This window comes from Eulemur rufifrons, chromosome 6 (assembly GCF_041146395.1).
Source record: "Eulemur rufifrons isolate Redbay chromosome 6, OSU_ERuf_1, whole genome shotgun sequence".
Taxonomy (NCBI): domain Eukaryota; kingdom Metazoa; phylum Chordata; class Mammalia; order Primates; family Lemuridae; genus Eulemur; species Eulemur rufifrons.
This window is the reverse complement of record NC_090988.1, coordinates 51,306,904-51,315,000: the sequence shown is the minus strand read 5'-3', so window position 1 is coordinate 51,315,000 and position 8,097 is coordinate 51,306,904.

Below are 8,097 nucleotides of genomic sequence, written 5' to 3'. Positions count from 1 at the left end.
CAGAGCCGGGAGCAGGCTGGGATTTCACTATCAGGAGGGGAGACGGCTCCAGACGGCTCCAGACCACTCCAGACACGCTGTGCCCAGGGCCCCGCACCGAGGGGCTCACGTTGCCTCTACCATTCCTTCCTGACCGCCCCCCCCCCATCTCCTGGCTGGGAGTGGGGGCCGGGTACCACCGCTGTAGTGACTGAGGCCAGCTTCCTGTGGCCCTTATGGAGCCACCACCCTGGCCCAGACTGGCCCCCACCCTCCTCTAAGCACCCCCTCAGGGCAGAGACTCAGGAATCAAGACCCTCCATCCCAGCGCTTGCCAGCCAGCACGCTTGCCAGCCAGCACGCAAAACTACAGATCAATCATTAACTTCAGGACCCAGCCCAGGAAATTGAAAACCACTTAAACTCCTTTCCCAATGGTGGGTTTCTTCTGCCCTGCATCTCCCGAGAGCAATGGGGCTCCCCCACCCCCAGCCACAAACACACAAGGTCGTTTGTTCCTGGGTTTGGCGACCTCCAGCAGGGCTTTGACACGGGCCGTCTTTGAGCTGGGCTGGAAGACTAGAGTTGACTTCCAGCCCCTCCATCATGTGCTGGGCGACCTTGAACAAGTCACTCAAGCTCTCAGAACCACAGTTTCCTCATCTGTAAGATGAGAGTATGAAAGCAGCTGTCCAGAGGGAGGTCGTGAGGGGGAAATGAGGAAACGGAGGTGTCAGCTCAGCCGGGACCGCTATTATCCGTGCGGTCGGGCACAGGCTTGGTGCTCATCTGTTGGGTCTCAGTGAAATGACCCTTCCACTCTCCTGCGCTCCTCCTGCGGGGCAGATGCCACGGAGGAGCAAGTGCACCCAAGGGTCCTCGCTGCACTCCGGCTGGCACAGGCTGCCCGCCCAGAGCTGTTGGGTGTCGGTCACTGGGAAATAATGAAAACTCCATTGTTTCGCTTGGAAGCTGTTGACGGCTTCCTCTGTTAAAATGAAAATCTATTCCTTCTAAGACTTCTCAGGAGATAGCCATTATCTCCCTCTGATAAGGGTTGGGAAGGACAAATATCATGGTTTTAAACTTTTTTTTTTTTTTTTTAAGCTATGAAATCTTTTAATCAGGCCGGGCTCGCAGTGGCTCACACCTGTAATCCTAGCACTCTGGGAGGCCAAGGCGGGAGGATAGCTGGAGGTCAGGAGTTCGAGACCAGCCCCTGAGCAAGAATGAGACCCCCGTCTCTACTAAAAATAGAAAGAAATGATCTGGACAGCTAAAACTCTATATAGAAAAAATTAGCCGGGCATGGTGGTGCATGCCTATAGTCCCAGCCACTCAGGAGGCTGAGGCAGGAGGATCCCTTGAGCCCAGGAGTTTGAGGTTGCTGTGAGCTAGGCTGACGCCATGGCACTCTAGCCCAGGCAACAGAGCAAGACTCTGTCTCAAAAAAAAAAAAATATTTTAATCAATTTATTGATTGGAGCTGCTCTTATGGAAAAAGGAGCGAGGCATTTGCCAAACTCCCTGGCATGGGTGGTGGGCCCAGAGGGGGTTCAAGAGGGGTGGTGGCACCCAAGCAGTCCTTAGGGAGTGGCTAGGACTTGGCCAGAGGGAAGCATGGCGAGGGCTTTCCGGGTAAAGGGACATAGTTGGCCAAAAGCATGGTGCTAAGAGGGCAGGCCTGTGGGGAGGAGATATGGCTGAGGCCGGGCTGGAGCCAGCCTTCGCGGGTCCATCTCCTCACCAGGCTGAACGTGGGGGCAAGTCCTGGAGACATGGGGTCTCCACCATCGAGGCATGTCCAGTGTAATGGGGGAGACAGACCTGTGTCCACACAGGGTGTTCAGGGCTCCAAAGGCAGTGTGGGGTGAAACAGGGGGCTAGACTAGTGGGGGCCTGGAAGGGCCATCAGGAAAGGCTTCCTGGAGGGGCTCTGTGTACTGGTACGGCATCCTAGCATGGGTGCCAAACCAAAGGCCACGTGCACTCCTCAAAGGGAGGTTCTAGGCAGAGGAATGTGGTGCTCTGCCCTGCCCTGCCCTGCCTATCCCAGCTGGGCCCCTGGGTGCAGCCGGGCTCCCTCCACCCTCCCTGCCTCCAGCCTCACCCCTGCCAGTTTCTCCTTGAACCCCCTAGGGCCGCCCTTCTGAAGCTCAGCAGAGCCCTAGGCCCTACCCTGTTCCCCCCTCCTGGGCTCCCTGTAACCCTCAGGGTAAAGTCCAGGCTTCCCATGAGGCGTGGGGGTGGGCAGACCAAAGCCTGCAAGATCTGAGCCCTGCTGAGCTCTCCAGCCTCCAAGAGGCAAAGAAAGGTGAGGCCAGGGTGAGGGGGCCTAGCTGCCTCTCCGGATGGTGCGGGCGGAACTTCCCGAGATAAGGACAGCCAACAATGGGGGCTGTGTGGTGCGGCCTGTCTCTCGGCCAGAGGAAATGAGTGGCCTCCGCACCATTAACCCGCCACAGCCCGAGGCACCCTCTTGAAGGGTGACCCGGGTTGGGAGGGAGATGTTTCCCCATGCACCCCACAGGGCCACGGTCGAAGTAGGAGGCTGCATGAGGGGCCGAGGGAGGAGGCAGCTTGGGTTTGGGAGGCAGGGCCTAGGTCTGCTGCCTGACCGGGCCCCAACCCTCTGGGGGACCAAGCAAGTGCCTCGCCCCTGGCCCCCCACTGCTCCCCAGGCTCTGTCTTTCTTGGCTGTTCTGGGAATCTGAGGACACCACATGCCTGTAATTCTTGTCTTTCTGCCCCTCTGAGCACAAGGGCCCCTGGACACATGCTTTACCCAAATATGGGGGCTCTGGCGATGGGATTTTAGGCAGCAAGCAAGGCTGCTAGGGAAGATGTTTTGGGCTTGTGGGCTGTCACTGCAGCTGCAACTGAGGTCAATGGGGAGAACGCACAGCCACGCACCATTCTGGGCCTCAGTTTCCCCTTCTGCACCATGAGGGGTGGGACCCAATGACCATCCTGTGCATGGTGGGCTGCTGTGGTCAGTGGCAAGGGGCGTGAGGCCAGGGAGTTCCCAGAGGTCCCCTGAGTTCCACCTCAGCCACAGACCAGCCCTGTGAATCTGGGCAGACCCCTTCCTGCCTTGGGGCCTTGATCTTCCCATCTGTAAAATGGGGCCCCTGTCCAGCCAGCTACAAGAAATTCTGTGACAATGGGTGTAAATGGGGCCCTGTATGCTACGCCAGGAGGAGTTGCTGTCTCTGGCTGGCTGGGCTGGGGTCCACATCCCGGGGTCAGTCTCCAGCCTCGGGCCCCCTCCCCTCACCAGTTCCCACCTCCCCCTCTTGCCCCAACTCTTGGATGGCCAGCCTGAGTCCGGCTTCAGTTGGGAAAGAGGTCAAGATTCCCAGCCCAGGTGACATTCAAAACAGAAGACAGCCTGGAGACCCTTAGATCACTAAGGCCAGCTCACGCATTGTTCAGCTAGGGAAACTGAGGCAGCTGAGGCTGAGAGTCTCCCAAAGCCACACTGACAGTGGGTGGCAGAGAAAAGCCTGGAACACAGACTTCCTGCTTCCCACACAACCCCTGGCTCTGGAATATCAGGGCTGGAGGGGCCTCTGGGGCTGAGGAAACTGAGTTCGGGAAGTAGAAGGAACTTGCCTAGGGCCACCTGGCTTGGAAGGCGTGAGCAGCACTTCCAACTCGGCCCCTCCCATGCGGCAGCTCGGCCTCCCGGTCTCAGATGGCTGAGGGCAGCCAGGGAGGGCTTTCTCTGAGCAGAGGTTGGGGTTCCTTTGTGCGGGAGAGAGCCCCCATCCACAAGGGACGCAAGATGGGAATGGCAGTGTTCTATGAAGGCCTGCGGAGACTCGAGTGCGAGCCTGTGTCTGTCCCAGGCTTCACACCCTGCCCACCCTGCGGCAGCCGATGCAGGTGAACAGAGCCCGGGAGAGCAGGCCTGGCTGGAGACAGTGCCATGAGCGTCAGCTCTTGCCTGCTGGACCCATGGGAGAGAATGAGACGGAGCAGACAGAGTGACAGAGCTAGGAGTGGGGGATGGAGTAGGGACACTAGCCATCTGGGCAGAAGTGGCTCTGGTGACCCAAGAGGCAGGAGAGAGCCAGGGGAAGGGTCATCTGGAGAGAGGCCGCCATCAGGCATTGCCCATGAGGGAGGGAGGCGCACTGTCGAGCTGGGCCTGAGGCTGGGGCAGAGGTGAGGCAGAGACCCTGGTGGGGGGGCAGGAGCAACTGGGGGGTAGGGGTGGGATGGGGGAGTGAGGTGGGAGTGGGGGTGGAGGCTGGGGGGTGGGCTGTGTTTCCATGGGGTTGGTAGGGGTGAGGACCAAGCAGGGGAGGTGCTGGCTGGAGAGGGGCCCGAGGGAGGGAAGAGGTGCCAGGCAGGGGATGCCGAAAGTCTCTTCCTTGGGACAGGCCAGGAAGAGGATGGGAGGCAGAATGGGCACAGATGCAGGTGCTCCCTGTGAAGCCAGGAGGGTGCCATCTTGCCAGAGGGGCAAGGCTGAGGGGAGGAGAGAGGGCTGACGAGGGTGCATGGAAAATGTCAACCCTGAGGACCAAACACACTGGACCCAGGCCCGCAGCAGCCCGCAGCACGGGTCATCGCCAACACTCGGCCGCCTGACTGCAGAGTGTCCCAGCTCTTGACCGGTACATGCCTCTCCTTTAAAACATCAGCTAGTGTTTATGGAGAATGCACCCAGCCTCTTACCGGCTAACTTGCTTAAGTATCGCAGCGACCCTGTGAGGCAGGTATGATTGCAACGCACACACACACACACACACACACACACGCGCGCGCCGACATACAGGCGTAGGCAGTTCACACCCAGCCTGGGCCGGGGACGGGGCGGGAGCGGCCCCTCAGTGAGAGCCCCTCCTGTCCTCTAGCTTCCGTCATTCTCACCTCCCCACCCCATCTTGCTGTCTCCCTTGGATGGAAGATGCTTTGCTGAGGGTGTTCAGACTGTCCTCCCTTGCACCCCAAAGCCCTGCCTTACCCCGCTGCGGGAGCTGGAGGACAGAGAAACCCCAGCAACCCAGAACAGAACCCATATTCCTAACAACTGTCAGCCTATGATCTGGCCCGCATGGCCTGCTGGGCTGGTGTCGACTCTCAGGGCAGATGGGCCAGCCCTGGACCTGCAGGGCCCGCTCAGCACAGAGCCAGCATGGCGCTGTCTTGGAGCCACACCGGATCCTGGCCCTCAGGCTGGCTGGTGGCACAGGAGGGTCGCCCAGCTGGCTCTCGGTCTGGGGTGTCTTCTGCAGCTCTGTAGACTGAAAGGGAAGTCTCTGATGGACCTGGCACAAGGCCGCCGCCTGGAGGGGCCACAATCCCCAGACTGACCTTGGGGACGCTGGGGTTTCTAGCCCCCTGTCCTGTCCTGGGGGAGACTCCATCTGCACACCTGGAGCTGCATCCCTCGGCTCCCTGGGGACAGTCTTTGTATGCACAGACACGAACGGCTCCAATTACGGAGAGAGGAGAGCTGAGTTGGACCTCCCTCTGTCCTCCCTGCTCCAGGCCTGGTCTCACACCCTGTGTCAGGGAAAATCAGTACTTGAAGGGCTGTGGGCACCGCTGAGTCCAACCCTACCAGGAGACGGGGAAAACCGGAGGTCTGCAAGGGGCCCAGACCGGCCCAAAGCCACATGGCCTGGGGACCCCAGTTCATTCCCTCACCCTCCACCAGCCCTCCTCCCTTAGCTCAGCCCTCTGGGGCTCCATGCTGCCCCGAGCATGATGGGGCTCTCGCTTCTCCCAGGATAAATTCCAAGCTCCCTGGCCTGGCATGTCAGGATCTGGCCCTGCCACCTGTTCCAACTGGGTCCTCCGTGACTGCCGCCCCCGCCCCCTGCCAGGCGTAAACCCCATGCACAACCTGCACATCTCAGCTCCCTGCCCCAGCACCACCGGCCACACAGCTGCAGGCCAGCGTCCCAGGTCCAAGTTCTCTTGAGTCACATGTCCTCCCAGGTCCAGCCACCTGTGGCCATGTCACATGGTCCACCCTGGTTGTTAGGGCCACTGGGACATGGGAGAAGCTCTCGGAGGCGTGGGTGTGGGCCTGGGAGCTGACGTCACAGCGAAGGCAGGACTTTTGATGGGGCATACCAGTGAGCACTGGATGGCAGAGCTCCTAGGCCTTCGGGGTCATCTGATCCAACTCTGCCTTGTTAAAGCGAGGGGCTGAGACCAGAGAGGGCCAGGGACTTGCCTGAGCCACACAGCACACAAATGATAACGCTGCACAGCAGCGGCATATGCACGGGGTGCCACAGTCTGCGAGGCCATCTCACCCCCAGTGCCTCATTTGTTCCTCACAATGCCTATCTGGGCAGCCCCTAGAGTCCCTAATTCCAGATGGGTAAGTCCACAAGACTAGGGAACGAAAGAACCAGGATTGAACCCAGCTCTATCTGAGGTCAAAATCCTGGGCTCCTAGGGTTGCACTACGTTGTGAATGTAATTAACGGCATTGGGGTGTTCACTCAAAAATGGTTGAAATGGCAAATTTTATGTTACAAATATATCTTACCACAATTTTAAAAGATTAATAATGCAATGTACTAAAAGCCATTAATTGTGCACTTTAAATGGAAGAATTGTATGATGTGTAAGTTGTATCTCAATAACGGTGTCTTTTTTAAAAAAATGTCTTGGGCTCTTAACCAGGATGCCCTGCGAACTCTTGTTTCCAGGAGCTCAGAGCATAGTAGGGGGGACAGACGTCCTCTAAATGGGGAGGAGGGAGCTCTGACGGGGAAGCACAGGCTGCAGGGTCCCAAAGGGGACCCTGAACCAGCTGGTTGTCCCTGCAGGCTGCGGCCACACCCACCAAGTGCCCAGGCTCTGCCCACTGGACATTCTGCTGCTGCTGACACCAGGGTTGGGATGGCTGCCCTGCCCGGGCAAAGGTGACACTGAGTGGGTTTTGAAGGATGAGTAGGAGCCAAAGGCTGGGGAGGCTGAGGGAGAACTGGGAGTCTGGATAGAGGAAACGGTGTCTGCAAAGGCCTGGAGGTGTGAGCGGGAGGGGCCGGTGTGTGTAATCAAACCCTGCGGGCCAGCCCTGGAGAACCGTGTCAACTTCTGCTCCGGGGCCAAAACCAACAGAGGTGCAGCGGGCCCCTGGGCACCCTCCCTGCCGCCTTTCTCAACCTCCGCCGTCACCTGCGGCCTTCTCCGTCCATCAGTCAACAGCCTAGATTTACTGGGTGACCGAGACTGAGGTCCGCCCTGACAGCACCCTCCCTTCCTTCACACCTGCCCAGGAAAGAAGCCCAGCGCTGCCGGCGCGGGCATCTGCTTCAGCCATGAAGGTGTCAGGAAGGGGCTTGGAGGGAGACCGGGACACACCCCACAGAAGGCGCTGCTCTGTGGAGAGTGGGCGGGGCCGGCTGCGTGTGCACCATACACGCGTGTGCGTGTGCGTGTGTGTGTGTGTGTGTGTGTGCTTTCTCACCAGTGAGCTGGGGATGATGCATTCTACCGCACCTACGTTAGAATCCTCATTGCAAAGCCGCCAGGAGACCAGGGACTGGGGGAAGGGGGAACTGGGGATTACCTTTTAGGGTGCTGAAAATGTTCTGGAACTAGATAGCGGTGGTGATTGCGCATTGTGAATGCTAAATGTCACTAATGGTAAATTTTACATTTTGTGTGTTTTAACGCAATAAATTTTTCAGTGAATAGATACATGAAAAAACAAGGCTGGGAGCACTACTGGGATATAATATGGGGGGCAGTAAGAGCTGTTATTCGTTGAACACCTACTAAGCGCTAAGTGCAGGATCCAGACGGGTGAAGTGGTGCTGGGCTTGGGGGCAAGGGAACCACGGGCCGAGTCAGCAGCCTGGAGCTTAGGAGAAAGGGGTCTTCTTAGAACCGGCCGTAGGGCAGTGAGGCACAGAGGAAGGGACCCTCCTCAGAGGTGCAGGCCACACAGTATTCCAGGGGGACAAAGGGACGTGTTGCTTTGCTGCCCATCTCCAGACCCGGTCCTGTTTGGGGGGAGTCTTGGCAAGAGGCAGGGCCCCAGGGCTGCCTAGCCCCCCTCCCCTCACCCCACCGCTCCCTGTACTGAGGGTGTGGGGAGGGGCTCGGCTCAGCCGCTCAGGCGTCCTGGCCGGGGGCTTT